Source organism: Felis catus, chromosome B4 (assembly GCF_018350175.1).
Source record: "Felis catus isolate Fca126 chromosome B4, F.catus_Fca126_mat1.0, whole genome shotgun sequence".
In the NCBI taxonomy this organism is placed as follows: domain Eukaryota; kingdom Metazoa; phylum Chordata; class Mammalia; order Carnivora; family Felidae; genus Felis; species Felis catus.
Window position 1 is genome coordinate 32,747,348 of NC_058374.1, and position 20,494 is coordinate 32,767,841.

Sequence of the window (20,494 nt, forward strand, 5' to 3'; positions counted from 1 at the left end):
ATTCTAGGCATATCTACCAGGGTGTATCTCTTTTTGTTTTTTCTTTTAATTGAAATCTAGTTAAACCTCCTTATTCTGAAAAACAACACTTCCTTCCCACTTTTGTTTTGGAAAAACTAAACTCCGTAGGAATCAAATTCAAAGGCTTGAGAAATACTGTAGTAGCTAATTCAGCAGAAAATGATTTCTATTCAAAAATGCAAAGACTTGACCTTTACTTGCTCTTTTTTATGGATTCCTTTCCCCTTTCCTCCTATTTGGAATTCCCTTTTATGGTGTGCTGAATGTAGAAAGTCACCTCTTTGGTTAGTACCTTGTTCATCCTGGGCCATTCCCCAGGACAGTCAGCTGCAGAGCAACAACAGGTAATCGCAGGAGCCCTGAGAGCAGTGAGAAGGCAGTCCCCTCTGTGAGGACCCGCCTGGCACGAGGTTGCCCAGACCACGGATGGGGAGGGGCTGGTCTCCAAAAGCAACACAGGTGGTGAAAAGTTCTACTGCTTTTCTTCAGTAGGGAAACCGTCAAATAGCAAAGTTTAGAATTACACTATATAAATTTACTAGAATTAGGTAAAAACAAACTGACATTTGAAAATTGAGGCTGAAAATAGTTGGTTTTGGCTTTTAATCGGCATTTCAACTTTTTTTCTTTTTTCTTTTGAGACAAGATGAAAGCTCTGATGATGTGGAATGTGGAAATTTTTGGTAAGTATATTAAGCTTGCAGGAGAAAATAAGCAGACAAAAGTTCAGAGCTCTCAAAAATCATAGTACAAGCTATTTGGGAGATCTTACTGATTTGTGAGATTGAAACCATTTACCTAAAAATCATTAAAATTTACTTTTAATTGAGAGAATATAAGAGTAGCATTTAAAATTACTACTAAATGGCTACTTAACAATCTTTGAGAGCAGAAGAGACTTATGAAGCTAATTAGTGTATAAAAAGCAATGACAGCTAAAAGACACCAGAATCATTTATCAACATTGCTGGCTAAATAATGATCTTTTTTCCTCTTGTATGTAAAGCAGCTGTTTTTTAAGGGAGGGGAAATAGTTTTAGCAGTGACATAAATAATGTAGGAAACTTTCTAGAGGGATTTCTGAACAGATGTCTTGTTACTGAATAGCCTACAAGCATAATAATATATACAGTTGAGGCAGGAAGCTAACTCAGAGGAGGGAATATTTCATAAAACATTGGATACCAAATTAGATAGGAGACTATCAATATAGTGTATGTCTTGAATTTAGAAACTTTGGGGAAATTATGTTTCAGTGGATTATAGTTTAAAAATCCAACATAAAAATCTTGATGCCAGAGTGGCCGCATGTATCAATGTCAATAAAATGATTCATTCAAGATTAAGTGGAGAACCCTTTAGTAACTAATGAAAATCCTCAGGCATTATATAAAACAACAATTGTTTCTCCTAAAAGCTTATTTTCTTTCAGGGAAACAACCAAGTACTATATTATTAGAGAATATACAACTTGATAGGGTAATATTGGGGTTTCTTGGTGTTTTAAAATCTTTCAAAAAATTATGTTTTGAATCACCCACTACATAGATGGAAGAGAAGGTAGAGGTCAACTGGTCCTCCTTCAGTTTCTATTAGAATTAAAATGGGTGAGATTATTTTTATATTCTTCCATATTAACATTAACCTCTATTAAAGATCTCCCTCTTGTGTTTTCTCTACAACTAGGAAAAGGATCCTGTCAGAAGGAAGTGCTCTGCTGTGTCTGCTGTAAGAAGGCCCAGTTGTGAATGGATGGAGATAATGGAGCCAAACACAAATGACTGGCCAGGAGTCAGATTCTCACTTTACATGTAGCTGCCATTTTAGAAAATGGCAATTATACTGTCATTATTTCATTTTATAATTCTTCTGGAATATGTTTTAGAAATCAATAATTATGATTTTTCTTCATCCACACTGGAATATTGGCCAGATACCAAAACTCTTCATGCCATAGGATGCGTTGTGCTTTAGTTTGGGAACTTTCAGGTGCAGTTGACCAGTAAGTAAAACTGGATTAGTTAAGAAGGACACTTAATTACTATCATATGTCAATAAATCTGGAAGCAGGGAGTTCCACCATTGTGACTCCATGTTAGGCCTGCAGATAGGCTTCTAGCTCTTGGCTTCCCCTTTGGTTCTCTGGGGCCTCCCATTGTCAAGTCCTCACATTTCATGGGACCACAGCAGAGGCAGGAAGAGTGGCAGAAACTCCCCCTTTGCAGCTGTTCCATTAGAAAAGAAAACCTTTCCTTGAAGATCATCCCCTTAGGTCCTACTGTTGGAACCTGCCATACCACTCTTAGCTGCAAGGGAGGCTGTGAAAGTGAGGATCTGGGTGGGGGGTGGCTGGTGGCAGGGCTCTAGGAGTAAGGAAATCAAGGAAGTGAGAATGGCTGTTGAGAGATAAGCAACAGTCAGGCACACATTGCTAGTTGAAATGAACTTTCAAGGAGTCTCATTTTGCCAACATGCATGCCTTATCTTCCAGAGTATTTTGTTCAGGGCTATGAATTAAGTGTGATCTAGACCCTAGAAAACCTTGATATCTACATTTTTTTTCCTTTTGAAATTCACACAATACAGTTCTCTGTACTGTTGGTGTGAAATAAATGTCCAACAGTTTACTACTTGTTTCACTCATAATGTGTATAAACAGGGTACCATAACTGCTTAGTTCCTTTTTGTTAGGCCCCTCCCTTCCCTTTTGGAGACTTCATTAAAAACAATGACACAATTCTGGAATATTACATTGTTTCTTTCTTTTAAGTTATATGATATGACTTTAAAAAATAGACAAATATAGACAATACAGAGAAACTGTATTGAATCCTCTCTCTGAAGGGCTCATGGAAGTGGAAGAATCTTTATACTAAAAAATTTTGGGGGCATCTGGGTGGCTCAGTCAGTTAAACGTCCAACTTCGGCTCAGGTCATGATTTCAAGCTCATGAGTTCAAGCCCGCATTGGGCTTGGTGCTGACAGCTCAGAGCCTGGAGCCTGTTTTGAATTCTGTGTCTCCCTTTCTCTCTGCCCCTCCCCCACTTGTACTCTGTCACTGTCTCTCTCAAAAGGCAAGAGTTTACTTCTGGTAACAATGATCCATTTTAAGTGATGGGGGTGCCTGGGTGAGTCAGCTAGTTAAACATCAGATTCTTGGTTTTGGCTCAGGTCATGATCTCTTGGTTGGAGAGATTGAGCCCCTGTTCAGGCTCTGTGCTGACAGTGGGGAACCTGCTTGGGATTCTCTCTCTTCCTCTCTCCCTGCTACTCCTCTGCTCACATTCTCTCTCTCTCTCTCTCCCTCAAAATGAAATAAAAATTTGAAAAAATAAAATTATGGTCTGAAACCATAATAAAACTTACATGAGTAATACAATAATAACTATATGGGCACTAAGGGCATGGAAGTGGTGATGATGACAATGGCATTTCTTTCTATTTTGTTTATCTTTGACCAAGTTCAGGTAAACATATATAATTTTTTTTTTTGAAAGAGAGAGACAGAGTGGGGGGGGCAGAGAGAGAATATTAAGCAGGCTCCACACCTAGGACAAAGCCCAGTGTGGGACTCGATCTCACGAACTGTGAGATCATGACTGAGCCAAAATCAAGAGTCAGATGCTTAACCGACTGAGCCACACAGGTGCCCCAACAGGCAGTAATTTTTTTAAGTGTATTTATTTATTTTGAGAGAGAGAGAAAGGGCATGTGCATGAGTTGGGGAGGGGCAGGGAGAGAGACTCCCAAGCAGGCTCCGCACTGTCAGCACAGAGCCCATGGGACTCCATCTCCAAGAACCTTGAGCCAAAACCATGAGTCAGATGCTTAATCGACTGAGCCACCCAGGTGTCCCTACATGTAATTTTATTCAAGAGGTGACAGCACTTGTTTTTTTGTCTGGTGTGAGTCTTGCATGCTTTCTCAGAAGTAAATGTACTTCTAAATGATTAACCTTATAGTTTTTAGTAAGTTTAATTCATAGTATATTAATTTATAGAGACAAAATAAGAAAAAAGGGTGCAATTAGTATGTGAAATTTACTGAAATCATATCATATCACATTAATATGAACTCCTGGTGTGCTTTCCCAAAACAATTCTGTAGAGTTTAGTTTGAAAAGTCCTAGTCCAGAATGTGTTCAAAATATACTATCAAGTGAAATAAAGCAGGATATAGAACTATATGGTATGAGCCCAGTTATACTATTATGTATGTGTAGAAAAAAAAAACTGGAAGGAGTTCACAAAAATATTACTTATAGTTGTGGCTGAATTGGATTAATTAAGAGTAATCTTTATTTTCTTTTTTTTATAATGGTCTGAATTTTATACTGAGAAAAGATTATCTTGAAACAACCCCAGGTTTAGCATTTATTATGCATTATTTTTGGCTGTTCTTTTTTAAAATGTTTTATTTATTTGTTTTGAGAGAGAGAGAAAGACCGTGCAAGCAGGGGAGGGGCAGAGAGAGAGGGAGAGAGAGAGAATCCCAAGCAGGCTCCACGTTGTCAGTGCAGAGCTGGATGTGGGGCTCAATTCCACGAACCATGAGATCAAGACCTGAGCAGAGATCAAGAGTTGGACATTTACCCAGGTGCCCCTGGGCTGTTCTTTACTTTCCATATTTTGTCTTTTTTCCTTACATGGATGAAAATTACCAGAGAGCAAGAATCATGTCTTAGTTATCTCTTTCTCCCCACAGAGATTCTATCCCATGTATAACACTATGCTGTCAAAGCATGTTAGTCGATTTACAGATTGACTTATTGTCCTTACCTTTGGTATGATTCTGTCTCCCAGTGCTCCAGAACTATCCTTCTGATTGAGAATCTGCAGTTTTGAATGTGGTGAGAGGGAGGAAAGGAGGAAGGACGCTTGTTACTGCAGGGCCACAGAACTGGCATTAGAAGCAGAACTCTGAGGGTAGGTACCCATGGGGACAGGTAGCCTACAGCCTCTCCGAGCTTCACTTCTTCATGGTTAAAGTATGGAATGACACACATGAGTCCCCCATTGGTTGTGAGAGTTAGATATGCTACAAGCTAAAAGGCACCAAGCACAACGTCTGAACTTAAATGAATTGAGCTTCATAAGAGTTTTCTCTTAATGCTAGAGTGATAGGAAATGTATCTATGACCATGAAATTACAGCCGCAAGATGAAGTTATCCTGATGTTATACTTAAATTTTTTTTTATTGGGAGGAAGATCTTTTTTTACCTCTCCTTCATAAATTCTATAAATATTTAGTACCGATTGTTTTGGTTATTATTGATGTGTAGCACTGACCCCAAATCTTGGTGGTTTAAAATAACCTTTTTTGTGTGTGTGTGTGCTCACAATTTTAAGGGTCAGGAACTTAGGAGGGGCTTGCAGACCTTGCTTGGGATTTCCCTTGTAGGACAACAGTCATCTGAGGACTTGACAGGGTTAAATGACCAAGGTGGCTGACTCAATCAGCTACCAGTTGATGCTCTCAACTAGAACACCTTTGCGTGTACCTTCCAGTGTGGCAACATCAGAGTAGTTAGACTCCTTGGACCCCTTACAGGGTGGGGCATTCCCCAGAATGAGCATCTCAAGAGAAGCAGGTAAAAATGGCATGAACTTTCTTTCTTTCTTTCTTTCTTTCTTTCTTTCTTTCTTTCTTTCTTTCTTTCTTTCATGATTTAGCAGCAAATTTATGCAGCATCCCTCTGCTGTACTCCACTGGTTGAAGCTGTAAAAGCCAGCTCAGATGGAAGGAATGTCAAACACATTGGGGGGCATATTTTAGAACTGCCACACCAAATAAGTGCTGGGTCCTATGTTAAATGTTAAAGCTATAAAGATAGATGAGACATTGTATTAGTCTGAGTTCTCCAGAGAAACAGACCAATGGGATATATATGATTTATTCTGAGGAATTGGTTCATGCAATTTTGGAGGGTGAGAAGTGTCACATCTGGATCTGCAAGCTGGAGGTTCAGGAAGGCCAGGCGTGTAGTTCAGTCCCACTCTGAAGGCCTGAGGACAAAGGGGGCTGATGGTGTCATTCCCAGTCTCAGGGCAGGAGAAGACTGATGTGTCAGATCAAACAGGCAGAAAGGGGCCAATTCTCCCTTCCTTTAACTTTTGGTCTATCCATGCCCTCAGTGGATGGACAATGCCCACTCACACTGAGAAGGGCAGTGTGCTTTAGGATCCACTGATTCAAATGTTAATCTCTTCCAGAAAGGCCCTCAACAGACACACCTAGAAATAATAGTTAGCCAAATATTGGGGTACCCTGTGATCTAGTCAAGTTAACACATAAAATTAACCATCACAAATATTATTTCTTTTATAGGAAACTCACATGGGACAGCTACAGATATACAACTACAAAGCCATTTCATTGAAATATTTACAAACTACATGGAAATAATATTAGGGGACAACTGAATGTGCTGGAAAGAGCTGGGAAAGGCCTTTGCAGAGGTTTTAGAGAATGATCACTGAGTTTGCTAATTTGAGGAGAGGCCTAATGTTTTAAGCATGTGACAGCATTCACAAATCTCCAAGATAATTGCCTTTGCATTTGTTACATTTGCTCATGTAACAGCAAGACCATTCCTTTAACAGAAACATTTTTATTTGCATTTAATCAGTTAGTATAATTTGCACCTTTGGCAGGTTACATTTGGATAGACAGAGTTCAGTGTATGTTTTCAGCTTCCAATAACGAGATGCTAGCTCAAAGTGACCTAGAGGACGCATTATCTCATATTACCTGGGATCTGGGGGCGGGATGGCTGCAAAGTTGGTTAATACTGTGAAACCATGATGCCCTAGAGACGGGGTCCTTTCTATTTCTTTCTGTGTTAGCCTCAGTATGTTGGTTAGTTTCCCTCATGGTTCCAAAGTGGTTGCAGATCACTGGTTACAGTTCGTATCTTCACACACCAATATCCAGAGGTAGAAAGAGGAATATTGTCTGTGTCTCCAGCCTTTCCTGGAACAGAATTGGGTGACAGGTCACAACAGTGAGCCCTGCCTAGCTGAGGAGGGATCATTTGAACAAAATCAGGGCTTTTCCACCTAGGAAGAAGGGTAGGGGGACAGCCTTATGTAGGTAACCATGGGTCTTTGCTGGAATCCCACAGCCTGTTACACCACACATAAGAATCTGGTATTTCTTTGGGCCTAGCTCCTATTGTCCAAGGTCAGACACTGTATAACCTGGCAGTCTTTGAAGAAGATTCTCGTGCTCTTTGTCAATTACCAGCAAAACTGAAGTCTGTTCTCCTCCTTTCCCCACAACTGTATGCAGGTGGGATCTGTTAATAAGATTCCAGTTATTTGTTTCACTAGAGCAATGTGTTTTGCTTAAAAGGATAGTATATTTCTGCTTTCAGAAATCCAGTTGCCTTTAGGGCCTCTTGGCCAGGCCAGGTTGGAGAATGGCTGTCTGGCAGAACGAGCTGGGTGGTTTGTAGTGTTTGCTCATGTCCCTGTCTCACCACAAACTCCCTGCAGGGCAATTACTTGAAGGAACACCTTACTAAACAGCTGGGAAGCATGACTGTTAAGGACTGCCAGAGATGAAAATTTATTTCTCACCTGTGTGGTTTCCAGAACCACATGGCTCCGAGTAATGAAAAGCTTGCAAGAAGCTGCAGAGAACGTAGAATCCAGGGGAACCATATGGGTGTTTCTGTAGTTATGTCCAACTGCCTGCAACCAGTGCCCCCAAACAAACCCATGTCTAGAGAATTATGACTAATGAAAGATTGTACTTTATCTCTCCTCTAGCATTTTGTGTCTTATTCAATTTCACTTTCTGTATATTATTCCTATCTTTACAACATTCATGCTTCTTAGGAAAATCTTTGTGGCATAATGACTGAGCAATGTTTCTGTATTGATCTTGGCAATTGCCTTTCTTCTGTAGCTGCTAGGTCAAGGGGTTCCTTGCTTACGCAATCTTGCCTACAAACCTTTTAGTAGAATGTGATTACTGGACTTGTTAGAACAGGGTTTTCTACCAGGAGATTCCCCTGTCTCACCCAAGGTAAACCAGATACACCTAGGTGGCTTTTCATGTTACCTATTTGCTCCCACTCCCTTTTGTAACTCTGTGCCTCAGTAAACTACTGTCACTCTTGGGGGAAAAATCGCTCTTCAGATGTATTTTCTTTATCATGTTCTGCACTTTTGGGAGCTTATAAGGAAGGATTCTCATTTTACTTGTTAGCCTATTACCCGGTTGATTATTAAATCATTATGTTTTCCAATGGGATCCATGTGGTCTCTGAATTCCTATTTCAAAAAATATGTCTATCTTCACATCTCCCGTGGCATCATCTCTTCATTTTGTATGTCTTTGGTCTTATCCTCCAGTCTTAAAATAAATAGAACAAAACAATTCACCTTATGTTTTATCTGTCAAAAATCTGAAAAGATTCATTTTCCATTAGGATTCTATTGGAGTTTGGTTACCTTGTGGTAATAAAATATCAAGGTTTCTGCTGGAAGGTAATCCATTGAAATTATACATCCCGATTTTTTTTTATTAGAGTAAAAAATGTAGGTAAAACTAAGAGTGAACCCTAACCTATAATTCATAATTGCAGAATGATGAATGTGAGCCTTGTTCCTAAATCCTCCAAGTGAGCAATGAAAACTGTACTTAGGCAACGAAGTTTGGATTCTCTGCAAATAGTTACTATAGGGAATAGTCACTTCACTTAAGAATAGGAGTGACCAGAATAAGGATGGAAGTAGTTTGATCTGTGTTACATTGGTAGTGTATTGGAGGATAGTGAAGGAAGACTGGATGGACAAGGTTGGAGTAGAATAATAATGTTATACTGCCATTTATCGCATGCCTTTGATGTGTGAGGCTTTGGGCTTGACTTTTTTTTTTTTTTTTATCGTTTAGGATGTTTTGGCTATTAGTAACTGTTTACTCAAACTGGCTCATGCAAGATGAAAATTTATTTTCTCACATAACAAGAAGTATAGAAGTAGGGTAGATTTCCAGGCTGGTTGATACAGGTTTTCAAAATATCGTCAAAGAATCAGGTTCTTTCTGTCTCTGTCCTGCTTCCCTGAGGGTGTTGACAGTGGTGACCTCAGGGTCACAAGATGGCTATAGCAGTTGTGGGCTTCATGTCTAGAGACAATATCCCATGAGGTACAACAAACAAACAAACAAACAAACAATGGGGCTATTTCTTTTCCCTTTCTTAGGAAGACACCTTTCCCCCAAATCTGGAATACTACATGGCTGTATTGGGCTGGACCCCCATTCCTAAACCAATCATTGGTAAAAGAAATGGGACTACCACATTGACTTAAAGAAATCAAGTTTCCCCATCTCCTGAGCTGACAGTTAGCTGACTTTGTTTAATTTCAAATAGACTAAACCGGAGTTTCCAATTTCCCACAGTTTCACCAACACTGGGGAGATCACACTATCGGTCTAATTTTACAAAGGAAACTCATTTTTTAAATCTGTGTTTCTCTTTGCTAATGGTATATATTTTTTGACCATTTGCATTACCTTTTCTACAAATTACTTCTTATTCTTTGTCCATTCTTTCCTCTTGCATTGTTTTGCCATTTCTTTATTTATCTTGATTTGGTGAAGTCCTAAAAATGTCTTGGATATTCATCCTTTATGCTTTGAAGATGTTTTCTCTTGAATCTGTGGCTTATATTTTTGTTTTCTTATTATATCTTTGGTAATACAGAGTCTTAAAATTTTTAATCTACTCAAATATATCAGTCTTCTCTTTTTTTATTTTTTTGGTCTTGTTTAAGAAATCCTCCCCTAACATGTAAAGTTATTTATGCTATATTTTTTTTTTAAAGTTTTGAGGCTTTTCTTGTCATATTTAGGTTTTAACCCATATGGAATTTATTTTTGTGATTCATGTGAAATAGGTATCTAATTTTATTTCTTTGCTTATGCATTGCCAGTTAAGAATATAGTTACTCAATGGTCCATTAATTTTCTTCATTTGTAAGGTCACCTCTAGTGTATACCTGTACACTTATATGTACCTAAGTTTGTTACTAAGTTCTATCCAGTTACACTAATCTATTTTTTACCTCTGCACTAACACATATTTTAATTACTGCGGTTTTATAAGCTTTAGTTTCTAGTAGGTGAGGACATACGGATCTTGCTTTTCAAAACTATCCTGGTTTTTTTACATCTATTTTCTTCCAAGAATTTCAGTACCACTTTGTTTAAATTTTTGTGAAAACACTGTTGTGTCTATGGCTTTGTTTCCCCATTAGTCCTAATTTGTACCATTTGAATAATTTTCTTAAATAACCTTGTCGGAAGTTTGTTCATTTTTTTTAGTCTTTTTTAAGGAATTTGTATTTAGTTTTGTTGAATCTAACTTTTATTATAATTACTCTTTAAATCAAGAATTATTTAGAAGTGTTTTTTAATTCTAATTTTTATCATGTTTTGGTTAGAGAACGTATTCTGTATGATGTAGATTTTTTTTATGAGTTATGGCTCTGTCTAATGTCAAGTTTTGTAAATGTTCTATGTGTGGGGGAAAGGTGTATGATTTTCCCTGTTGTGTGCAGGGTTCTAGAAATGAAAATTGAAAAATTTAAGTTAAAATATCCTATTGAAATTGTGAATTTCTAGGTTCTTCCCAGTAAATCCATTTTTAGGCTGTGTTGCTGGGTGCATAAAGATTCAAAATTCTTTGATTTCCTGGTGGATTGCTCCTTTCATTACCGAGTAATAACTCTCTTTATTCTTAATCATTCGACCCCCTTAAAGTCAATTTTGCTGATGGTTATATGTTTAGATGCGGCTTTGCTGTTGTTATTGCTAGTATTTTTCAGAGATTTAACACCCCCCCTTGCTTTTACTTTCTTTTTTTCTTTCAGTTTTTCTATGTCATTATGTTTAAAATGAGTCTCTTATTAACAAAATATAACTGCATTTTCAAAATACGATCTGGAAGTCTCTGTATCTTATCTAGGAAATTTAGTTTTCTTTACATTTGTTATGATTACTATTATATTAAATTTCATCAAATCTAAGCTGTGATTGATTGTAAGATGCAACATCGTTTAAGTTACTATTAAGAAACAAAAAAAGGGGCGCCTGAGTGGCGCAGTCGGTTGAGCGTCCGACTTCAGCCAGGTCACGATCTCGCGGTCCGTGAGTTCGAGCCCCGCGTCGGGCTCTGGGCTGATGGCTCAGAGCCTGGAGCCTGTTTCCGATTCTGTGTCTCCCTCTCTCTCTGCCCCTCCCCCATTCATGCTCTGTCTCTCTCTGTCCCACAAATAAACAAACGTTAAAAAGAAAAAATTAAAAAAAAAAAGAAAAAAAAAGAAACAAAAAAATATAAGAATTAAACAGTGACACAATGTTTATTTGAACCTTATTCAGAGCTCTTTTATAGTTAGTTACAGATATTTAAAAATAATATGTTGATCTTATGTATAAATATAAGGGAAATAAATGAATAAAGTATTTCTAAAAGCCATCACATTCAGAGTCTAACTCTTCTCAATTAGTTTTTGACTTAGGGTTACCAAAATTTGTGTTTGCCTGGCCCTATCACCCTCTGTGCTATCAAAAGCAGCATTTCTCAAAATAACTAAAATAGAATAGAATGGGCTCTTCTACTGACTTGGCAATTATATAGAATAAACCTCTTTTTGAATCTAGCTTTGGGAATGTTGTTAAACCTGTTTGATTCATCACCTTCTCATCACTCTCTCCCCACAACTGTTTGGTTCTTAACACTTAAAATACTGCTCTACTATTTTTTTCAGGTTTTTCTTCTGAGGAACTGACACCAGTGCAAGTTTTGGTGCTGGCACTTTGATGTTCATGTATACATAGTCGTTGACATCCATGTTACAGTTTCTGCCTGGCCAACAGTAATTTTAAAACACCATCAGTTGAAATACACGTTCTGATTTCAGAGATGTTAAAACATGAATGCATGTGCAGCTTACAATGGATGAAACATTTTATAATTTAATTACATATAAAGATGAAAGTTATTTTATGCTTTATTCTGATTTCTCTTTGACATACCTTTTTTTCTGGAATAAGTTCCCACCTTTCCTGCCTATCATTGGATCAAGATTTCTTTAGTCTCCGTTACTAGACTGGAAGTTACATATTTTATTTTATTTTTTTTTGTAAACTAAGTTTTTAACATCCATATTTGACTTAATAAAGTTATTCAGTATCTCTATTCACTTCTTTTTTAAAAATTAAAGTGTAGTTTATATACAATGTTATATTAATTTCAGGAGGACAACATAGTGATTTGACAATTCTATACATTAAGCTATGCTTACCATGATTAGTGTAGTCATCGTCTGTCACCATACAATGTTACTACAATATAATTGACTATACCCATATGCTGTACTTTTTATCCCCATGATTTATTTATAATTTATTTATAACTGGAAGTTTGTACCTCTTAATCTTCTTCACCCATTTCACCCACCCCCAATTTTCTCCGCTCTGACAACCACCAGCTTATCTCCTGTGTTTATGATTCTGCTTCTGTTTTTATTTGTTGTTTTTTAGATTCCACATGTAAGTGAAATCATATGGTCTTTGTCTTTCTCTGACTTATTTCACCTAGCATAATACCCTCTAGGTCTATCCATGTTGTTACAAATGGCAAGATCTTATGTTTTTTTATAGCTGAGTAAACTTCCATTATGTATATATACTGTATCTTTTTTTTCATTTATCTATGGACACTTAGGCTTCTTTCATAACTTGCTATTGTAAACAATGCGGCAATAAACACAATGGTGCATATATCTTTCTGAATTCATATTTTTGTATCCTTTGAGTAAATTACTGGATTATATGGTATTTCTATTTTTAATATTTTCAGGAAGCTCTATACTGTTTTCCACAGTGGATGCACCAGCTTGCATTCCCACGAATAGTGCACAAAGATTCCTTTTTCTCCACATTCTCACCAACACTTGTTCCTTGTCTTTTGATACCAGTCATTCTGACAGGTGTAAAGTGGTGCCTCATTGGGGTGTTGACTTGTATTTCCTTCATGATGTTGAGTATCTTCATGCATCTGTTGGCCATCTGTATGCCTTCTTTGGGAAAATATCTGTTCAGGTTTCTGTCCATTTTTTAATTGGACTACTCATTTTTTTTTTTTTTTTTTGGTGTTGAGTTCTAAGTTCTTTATATATTTTGGCTATTAACTCCTTATTTGCAAATATCTTCTCCCATTCAATAGGTTGCCTTTTCATTTTGTTGGTGGTTTCCTTTGCTGTTCAGAAGGTTTTTATTTTGATGTAGTCCCAATAGTTTATTTTTGCTTTTGTTTTCCTTGCCTGAGGAGAAGTATCTAGAAAAAATGTTGCTAAGGCTGATGTCAAAGAGATTACTGCCTAGATTTTCTTTAGGAGTTCTATAGTTTCAAGTCTCAAATTTAGGTATTTAATCCATTTTGAATTTATTTTTATGTATGATGTAAGAAAGCAGTTCAGTTTTATTCCTTTGCACATAGCTGTCCAGTTTTCCCAGCACCATTTGTTGAAGAGATTGTCTTTTCCCCAATATATATTCTTTCCTCTTTTGTCATATGTTAATTGATCATATAAGTGTGGGTTTATTTCTGGACTTTCTATTGTGTTCTATTGATCTATGTGTCTGTTTTTGTGCCAGTACCATACTGCTGTGATTATAGTAGCTCTGTAGTATATCTTGAAATTTGAGACTGTGATACTTCCAGCTTTATTCTTTCTCAAGATTGCTTTGGCTATTCAGGGTCTTTTACGGTTTTATATAAATTTTAGGATATTTGTTCTAGTTCTGTGAAAAATACTGTTGGAACTTTGATAAGAATTGCATTGACTCTGTAGAATGCTTTGGGTAGTATGGACATTTTACCAATTAATTCTTCCAACCTGTAAGCATGGTATATCTTTCCACTTGTTTGTGTCATCTTCAGTTTCTTCAATTCTTTCCATTGTTTGTGCTGTCTTTTATAGTTTTCAGAGTATAGGTCTTTCATCTCCGTGGTTAAATTTATTCCTACATATTTTATTCTTTTTGGTGCAATCGTAAATGGAATTGTTTTAATTTCTCTTTCTGCTACCTCATTATTGGTGTAGAAACAACAGATTTTTGTGTATTGATTTTGTATCCTGCAACTTTACCGAATTTATTTATTAGTTATAATAGTTTTTTTTGGTGGAGTTTTAGAATTTTCTGTATATAGGGAATTCTTCCTTACCAATCTGGATGCCTTTTATTTCTTTTTCTTGTCTGATTGCTATTACCATGATTTCTAGTATTATGTTGAATAAAAGTGGTGAGAGTGAACATCTTTGTCTTGTTCCTGATCTTAGAAGAAAAGCTGTCAGTTTTTCACCAGTAAGTATGATGTTCGTGGTGGATTTGCCACATATGGCCTTTATTATGTATGTTTTCTCTAAACCTATATTGTTGAGAGTTTTTTTTTAATCATGAATGAATGTTGTCAAATGGTTTTTCTACATCTATTGAGATGATTATATGGTTTTTATCCATTCTGTTAATATGATGTCTATTCACCTCTTTATTTATTTAAAATTTTTTTTTAACATTTATTTATTTTTGACAGAGAGAGACAAAGCACAAGCAGGGGAGGGGCAGAGAGACAGGGAGACACAGAATCTGAAGCACTCTCCAGGCTCTGAACTGTAAGCACAGAGCCCAATGTGGGGCTTGAACTCATGAACCGTGAGATCATGACCTGAGCCGAAGTCAAAAGCTCAACAGACTGAACCGCCCAGGCGCCCCACTATTTACCTCTTCAGCAATTCATTACAGTTATTGCTTTGACTCTACTGCCTCTTCATTTCATATGTTGTTTCCTAGTATTATAGTTCCAACTTGTTTTTAATCATCCAAACTGGTCATCATCATTATTATTGCCATGATTTTTTATGATCAATACTCATATTTATTGACACTTCTAACCATGTCTTTTCTTAGCTTTCCTCCTTATATCTGCTTCTTCAAAACACATTGCCTCTTTCTTCTATGTTCAGTTCCTTTCTTCATGAGATATATCTCTTCATGTTTCAAGGTTAGTAAAGTGGATCCAAGAAAGGGTAAACTTCTGGGACTTATTCTTTTAAGACTATAGCAGTCAGCCTAGTCATTATGGTGCCCAAAGTGTCAGCCAGCATGATTTTTCTTTGTGTAGTTTTGGAGTTCTGTCTGCAAATACCACACAAAATGTTACGGTATCATTTTTCCTAAATGATTTAAATATAGTATGAATTTAGTTAGTAATTACTCTTTTTTGAAACATTCAGAATCTAGTGAATTATCATTTTGAAACTGACATAAGCAGAGATTAAATTTTTGTCACTTCCGTTCATCCAGTCCAAATTTTTATCTTCTAAAATTTCTGATGTTTCCGCAGTGTATCACATAAAGTTAGTCCACTGTCAGCAGGGACTGACTATTTTATTATTCTCTGTCTATACCACAGCTTTGTGGTTCTGTGGGAAAGGAGTTCTGCTAGACAAAATACCAAAGTTATCTCTTTGGCATGCTCATATAACTTACAAAGAGCAGGGCAAAGGATGTTTCATTTTGTTGATCAATTAGAATAAAATAAACAGAAGCTAAGAATGAAAACTCTAGTTTTGTAATAACAGTTATAATTTTTTTCAGAAATCATGGAATATTAGTGATGATAATTATGTAATATTATTTTCTTATTGATTCTTTGAATCTGTGCCAAATGCTATGTTTCTATAATTGATTTATTATCTTGAAGAAAAAACTTAAACTATGATGACAAAACAAAAAATTTTAAAAGTATAGTTTTTCACTTAAGTGTCAATTTGCAGTTTTAAGAATTCTATGCTTTTCTTTCCCAGTCTCTTATTCTTGTGTGAATACGTGTACAGTTCCACTGTAGAACACATACACACACACCCTCACACACACAAACACCATTATTCACTAGATAGAAAACCATTTTCCTACAAGGATAAAATAGGTGTGCACTGGGGTGCCTGGGTGGCTCAGTTGGTTAAGTGTCTGACTTAGCTCAGGTCGTGATCTCACGGTTCGTGAGTTTGATCCTTACATTGGGCACTCTGCTGTCAGTGCAGATCCTGCTAGGGATCCTGTCTCCCTCTCTCTCTGCCCCTCCCCCACTTATGCTCTCTCTCAAAAATAAATAAACGTTTAAAAAATAAACAGGTGTGTACTGCTCATCTACACTATGACATCATCATTCTACATTTTGAGAGACTGTCTAATCTCTGAGAAAATGTTAGCCTCTTAGATTTTTTGGTTTGACATCACGCAACTATTGGATTAAGATGGGGTGTGTACAGTGATTTCCATAAAGCTTCTTGATTGAGAGGTGTGTGTGGGGTTGTTATTTAAATTATGACATTTAGAGCATCACATACCCTTTGTTAAGTGTGGAATTCTTCCTTGGTGAAATAATATTGTAACCGATGCAGGTGTAAAATATTTTGCTGCTAACATTAAAATTTTTCTTCTAATTCACTGAACAATGCAGTACACTAGATAAAATAATTGGCTAAAACTCAGAAAAATATTAAAACATTTCACAAATTTATTATATGATGACTGTTACTTACTGGCAGCAACGGAAAGCAAAACAACTGGTCTGACACAAATAATCTGGAAAGTAAAGTCAAGAATCTGTAATTTGCCAGAACGTTTCCCATATGTCACTGAAATATTAACATATACATAAAACTTTCATTATTTGATAAATTAATTTTCTATTAAATATTTGGATATTATAGTGAGAATTCTGTAAATATTTAACTTTGAGTTCACTCAATTTTCCTTAAAGTGAATGACATTATTCTGTAGCCACATTTTTAGTCCATTCAATGCTGTTTAATGTTTATTCCAACTCTACCACTAAAAGTTTCAATTAATACTGACATGTTAGTTTCTGACAGTGTGTTTATTCTAAAAGGTCTAATTTTTTATTGAGCAAAGATGATTTGTTTGCTTGATTTTGGTAGGCACTGCTTTCATATTTAGAAGCCTATTTCATCTAATAAGATGTTAAGAGTGCTGACTTATACACGTAGACAATATTGATTCTGGTGTTCTTCTCTGAACTCCTTTCATTATCTCTTATACTGTATTATTGACATATAGCTATTTGTGTGTGATAACTTGCAGCTCTAATTCCCTTCACTTCTTTTTACCTCCTCCTGGGTTTATTTACATGCAGCATTGCTGCTAATTAGCTTCAGGGAGGGAGGAGGGAGATTTCTGTACATCTCTTCGCTGTGGCCCCATGAAAAGCCAGTCCCTGTACCTGGGAGGAACTCCATCTTTCACTCATTACCTTCAGTAAACAGAGCCTGTCCCTCCAGTGACCAACTGCTGTGTTCACAGCTTCCAGTGAGGAACTGAGCAATTTGCCAAATTAATTTTCCCCCTTCAAGGTAGTTCTCGGTGGGTAATGCCTATGTATATGCACTCTTAACTGGATGACTTCTTATAAGTATGCTTTCCAAGATGGAAAAGTTGGAGATGTAAAAGGAACATCTTTTCTGTCCCTTGTGACTGATTTTTCTAGATTATTGAAAATTGTATTTTTGTGGTTACATTGTAGAAATGTTTTTGAAGAGCCTTGGTCAATTTTGAATTGGTTTGTTTATACTGAGGGCTTTTATCTGGTCACTGCATGGTAATGAAGAAGACAATAGGTTCTGACAATGTTTTTTCATAGGTATTTTGTGCTGGGGGAAGGGCTGACAGCCTTACATGCTGCCATGTTCTCACTCACAACTTTTGAGTTTCTTTCTGTCTAGACAGAGTACCCATAGTTGTAACATCTAGGCATTCCTATTTAATTATTTTTCCCCCCAGCAAAAGCCACGCTGAATTTTTCCAGAAGTCAGAATTGACTAGGTGAGATTCTGTGTCTACATGAGCTTCCTGGAAAGGTTAACACACTTTCCTTCTTGAAATCTCTTTAGGGCAGATGGAGGAATTTTTACTCAGACTTCTTTCCACATACAACATCAATAAATATGGAAATTAAAGCTTCAAATCTCACTTCTGATGAAACAATATGCTGTCTAAATTCAGTTAATTGCAAGGTACTTAGTGTTGAAAAACAAAGATATGCTAATCTTATTAAAATGTGTCTAGTTAAATTTAGCTATAAATTCCATTCAGAGACCCCTGCTTTATACATTGTTCCAAGTCAGAATGTCTGGAAAGAAAACCACCCACTGTGCAGGATACAGAGTTACTAATTTGGAAAGGTGAAAAGTTTAATTATGAGTCTATTTTCTGGGGAAAAAGTGAAACAAGGCTGAATTCTTAATTTTTTTTGTTTGTTTAGATTAAACCATCTGAAGGACTCTTTCACATTGTTTACATTCATATTACTCCGACAGTAAGAAAAGCTTTTAACATTTTTCTCTGTTTCATTTGAATTGAGGTTGTTTTTAATATACACAAATGAGGGAAAGAGTCTTAACTGAAGTAGACTTCAACACTGTTTAGACAGATTTGAACAATTTTTAATTTTCCAGACAAAGTGTATAGCAGGTTAAAACCTAACTAGGCATTAAGAGACCAGAGTTTCAATCCTGACATTTTTGCCCATCTTGGTAGGCAAGATTGTAGGCATTACAGAGCCTTTCTATATTTCAATTTCTTTATATATAATCTGGGATAAAACAATGATGTATTTAAAAACAACTTTTATTTTTATTTATTATAAAATAAAATATATGTTCTTTATAGAATACTTATAACACTTATAAAATTGGTATATACGTATACATACATATATATTTACATACACACATGCACTCTACTATCCATAATCCAATCACTCAGATGTAACTCTATTCAATGTTGGTTACATTCCTAGCCACATAGCCATTCATCTATGCACACCTGCATGCATGCATGCATCTGACCATCCATTAGCAAATAAAAGATCATACAGTAGCTATTTTTTGTAAACATCTATATTCAATTGCTTTATGATGACTATATTTTCATATTATTAGATATTCTTTGAAAATATGATATTAATTTTTTTAAAAACCACCCATATGTTATTGAACTAGGACAATATTGTTGGGTGTTTGGTTTGTCTCATTTTGCTTTGCAAGGATCCTGCAGGGAAAATCTCCATGTGATATATTCTTATGCACATCTATGGTTATTTACAACCTGATTTACAATCTGATTATTTACAATCTGGTTATTTACAATCTGATTGTGGCGCTCCTTTTGCCCCTCAAGTCAAATCATGGTCTGATATACAGAGACCTCTAACATTCATTAGAGGTCCCCTGCCAACATTTGCTGTTGGTAGCTTCCTTGCCCACTGGCTTCAGTTACACAAACCCACTGTCGTTTCCAGAACTCACAGTGTGTCTCCTGTCGGGAATTTATTTCTTCATCTCACCAATCTGGCTAACTTAAATTTATTCTCCAAATTTAAATTCGTGCATCATTTCCTTTTGGAAGTGCATCCTGAGCCCCATTTCTCCCACTGCACATTGTTGAGCAGTGCCTCCTCTGTACTTGGCCAGTGGGATTCCATTCATCTTCTATTATAGCACTTACGCTCCATCAAAATGGCAGAGCTTCCTGTGTACTTCCCTTCCTGAATGGTGAGGGTGGAAGTTATGCTTTGTGCATTGCTGTATTTCCAGCAGGTGGCACAGTAATAGGCACATATTTGATGCACAATAAACATTGGTTGAATGAAAAAATTAATGAATATTCCATTACATTTCTTGTGTGGGTTAGACACCATTCAGTTAATGAAGGAGAGGAACATACTTGGGAGAGAAAAGGAAGTAATAGGAAATCCTACACTAGGTTTCTGGATATCTGGATAGAATACTATGTTCAAAAGTTTGTCAAATAATAAACATAAGTATTATAATGTATTATGCGAGAAAGTGTATTGAATACATTAGAAACTTGGGTGGGGTAGGGGCATAGTTTCGGAATATATCAAGCATACCTTTGTACCACTATCTCCATTTTATCCCAGCTGCTACTACAATGACCAGTTCTCTGCAAGCTCCAACCAGTTTTGTGCAGGTGTAATCTGATGGTGTAATCACCTCAATATATGACAGTTCCTGTCTCTACTAGTCTTAGAGCTTCCCTGAGTGGGATGCCTAACCATGAGAACTGGCTCAACACTCAAGCATAAGCAACTAAGAGTGTGAGTGTGTGTTGGGGGTGGGGAGGAGTTAATGGGGAGTTTTGCCTGAGGTGCCACCCTTGACCAACAAGGGCAAAAGCCAATGAATAAGCTTTTCCCCTTTACCTCCCCCAGGCAGGCAGTTATGACATGCATCTCAATGAGACTCCTCAGAAGGTCCTGGCAGGATTCAGCACCAGTTGCCTGCAGCAGTGGCCAATTCAATTACACATCCCTACAGCTGCTATCCCTTTGGCCCTGTTTCATCCTTCCTA